The sequence below is a fragment of the Halyomorpha halys genome, unplaced genomic scaffold, assembly GCF_000696795.3.
Source record: "Halyomorpha halys isolate HHAL.00 unplaced genomic scaffold, Hhal_1.1 Scaffold128.1, whole genome shotgun sequence".
NCBI classification, from domain to species: Eukaryota; Metazoa; Arthropoda; class Insecta; order Hemiptera; family Pentatomidae; genus Halyomorpha; species Halyomorpha halys.
In genome coordinates this window covers 1,404,951-1,408,760 of record NW_027110898.1, presented here as the reverse complement: position 1 = coordinate 1,408,760, position 3,810 = coordinate 1,404,951, and positions in this window count along the sequence as shown.

The window sequence follows — 3,810 nt, the reverse complement described above, 5'->3', positions numbered from 1 at the left end:
CTGTACGTTTTCAACTGTTGGCGTTGAAACACGCAACATTTCCTACTTTAAATGTTAGGGAAGTGCTATTTGGTACCAATATATATATATATATATATATATATATATAGAGAGAGAGAGAGAGAGAGAGAGTTATATCATGAGAACATGTTTATTCAGAAAGTATTTACGAATCAATCAAAAGAGCTAAACAATAAAATAGATGCTTTAATGTGGGAAAGCTAGTTCATCAATCATTTTTAGTTTGCGTATCGATTTGTCTTGGGCATGGCAAAACACTTTCATGAGCGTTGAAAAATGAATTCCCATTAACCAGAGTGCTCTTAGGTCAGAGAGTGTCCAGCGTAATAGAATACCGGCGTGCCACTATGATAATATAATTACCGTTACCTAAAGCCTTGCTTTTTAAATGATTGAAAAATATTTCGTTAATATATCATATAGTTTTGAATCACCTAGACTTGTTTCAGTTAATGATTACGAATTAGCTTTCTTGTTTTTGATTACGGATTTTGTTTTCATTTATGTTTCAATAATAATAAGTGCCTGTTGGTGAACAATAAACAGGTACATAGACTTGGAATGTGTTTCAACTGATCGAATTTGTTCTATTCCATACTATATAAATTATTAAATATTTTTCGTTAATAAATCGATAGTATTGATATACATAAATTATATAGAGCTCCATTATTTATCAATTATTGATCGATCTGCATGTATCTATGCTTATAAAAGTGACACTTATAAAAACATAGAAATCGCTGTTTAACTTATTGACACATCTGAAAAATAAGTTATTTTTAAAATGTTCCAAAGAGATCATCTTAGACAGAGGTTTTTTTTTCTCCACAGTGGTCTCTCCATTGCAATGGTTCGCAACCAAGATTAGGAAATAATTTATGATGGGTCATTTCACGTAAATTCAACGCAGTTAACCTTTCCATCGTAAATTTTATTCAATTTTGCTTATATTTTCATCAATATCATTGGCTTAGAAGTGAAACACTCTCAAGCCAAGGTTTTCGAGCTTAGAGTCATTTGGTTTTTACAGTCTAAATTTTTTAAAAAATAATTTATTATTATCATAAAAAATATGCCTATAAAAAGTAAAATTATATTTTTTATAACACAAACAAAATTATCATCAAATATCTCAATAGTTCAATTTTCGGCTTGAGAACGCTATGGCACTGCAGAAAGGCACGATCCTACTAACTCAATGGAACCAGGTTCGAATCCGGCTGGGCAGAAAATTGTTTTCTGTTAAACTGTAGTCGTGAGCCAACCCTGTTTTGGAGCTCTCCTGGAGTCCATCTAGCCTCACAAATTGGGTACTCTTAATTCGATAAAAATATAGCGGTCGAATGTGATTCTGACCAAATCACCTCCTTGCACAACCGTTGGTCTAGTAATAGTACTTCCTTATAAAGTACTTTACCCTTAACCCTTCATGGATTGTAGTGGTAGATATTTTAATTTTAATTTTTTTTTTCAATTTTCGGATTAGTGTATTTCACTTGTAAGCCAACGATATAAGTCTAATAAAAAATAAAATATTATTTTATCAGATCTATCACTATCCAAGTAAAGCAGCGATATGTTTTAGATCTTTCCATGAAATTTTATTTTATATTATATTACTGTCAATATTTCCCTTTAAGGAGTGAGCGATCAGTGCTTGGGAAAAATCGTTGTGTAGAAAAGAGAAGTAATTTCCAATCTTGCGCCCGTTACTGTTTGCTGAAAAGCTATGGAAATGAAAAACTAGTTCATTGGAATGAGTCATGAAAAAAAGGGTAATGAATACCAGAAAATGAGTATCTCTAAACTAATCCTTGAAATGAACGGTATTTCCTAACTATTGCTGGAAAATTAAATATTAAATCTATATAGGTGATGCCATATTCTCCATTAGTATTTGTCCCTAGAGAAACTTGGAGCTGTTATGGGCCTCTAGCATTACAGGATTTGGGGGTCTCCTGATCATTTATTTTATAAACAACATTGGGTCATCTAATGAAATACAAGACAGAAATAAAAACAAGTTAAAGAAAACCATTGTTTAGTTTGATATTTGTAAAGTAACGAGAATTTAATGTTAAATATTAAGAATTACTTGTCTTGATTATTTTTTTGCAAAATTTTTAATCTAGCTAGAAGCAATTGTAGTTCCCCGTTCATTCTTGATTCTTAATTTAAATTATAGTTCCCAAGGATTAGGAAGGCTTGTGGAATGCAAGGGATTGTGGGGAAATTATCTTAATAATTTCTCTTAGTTTATTTTTTTCATTTTGTGTTTATTACAAACTGTTTATATTCTTTAATGATAAATTAATTACCAGGTTAGTATTTATGATTACCTGATTGACTTGGTCCAGATCTCAGATGCTTTGAGTCAGAAGATGCCACTTCCCGGTGAGTATTCCCACCAACTAACAATATTAGATTATATTTTAAGCAACACTCAAAATATTATGATTTATTAATATCACTTATCTAAATGCAAAAAAAAAACAACACTATAAAGACTGTTTATCAGCTATTTTAAGGAATTATCACAAAAACAAAACTATGAAAAAGCACCATTATATTAGTTGGTCACAACTGATATCAATTAATAATGACTATGATAGTAGTTCAAAACACTAAACTGTTGTTAGTAATAAATAATCTCTTTTAACTGCTGTCAAGCGCTATTCTAACATTTGCTCACCACACTGAAATAGTGGTTGGTAAATTTGTTATATTTTTAAATAAATGTATAGACGATCTGCCAAAATCAGTGCCTGCTAGATGTCTAGCTATCTATAATCGGCCTCAACAGCCTTCTTTTGAATTAGGCTTTTTCAATACTAACAATTTATTGCTTGGTAGGAATGGCTAGATTACTAGTTATGGGACATGTAGTTTCATTTTAAACAGAAAATGGTAGATTCCGGTCTTTACAAAGATATTTATGATAAAAGCCAAAAGTTAACAGAATGATGAGTACTTGATTTTAAAGTTAGGCTTGGCACTTTATTTGCTTTGTGCCTTCTAACACTTGAATAATATATATATTTTCTAAGTGGTTTTCAGTTTATATGTCTGTTGCTGTATATATTTTTCAGTGTCTATTTATACATATTCATCATCTTATGCTGCCCTCTACTGCTTCAATAACGCTATATTATATTATAATGTGATTGTTAATATATATAATTACATACAAATATTATATATATTTTGAATATTATAGCTCTGCATGGGCATAAACATTGTTTTGGATATTTTATTGAAAATGAGGTCACATAAATATTCTCTTTTCATTAGATATAATCTTTAGTAATTTCAGAATTATATCTCTTCTTGGCAGAAGATTTTATTGTTAACTTTTTTTTTTAAAGGGGAGTCTTTATCAATGTAAAAGGTAATCAGAGACTGAATTTTTATGGAGTCAAATATGTGTCAAAATAAAAAAAAAAAGTCCAAAAACTCTATTATTAATAATTATTTTTTAAAAGTAATAACAATTATATAAAAAATAATTGGTTTATAAAATTAAACAACACAATTAATAATAATATGCTGAAATAATGAATGAAAAAGGTTTATGAAACAAGCAAGGTTATTAAAATAAAAGCATGTTGACTTGTGAAGTTAAAATTTTTACAGATTTATGAAAGCCAATAGAAATTGAAATAAACTTTAAAGTATTTAAAAATTAAAGTAATTATTCATATCCAATGCATTTAATCTCTTTTTAGCAAATTAATATATAATTGAAATATTCCACCTAAAATTACCATTTGGACATATTAAATAAAA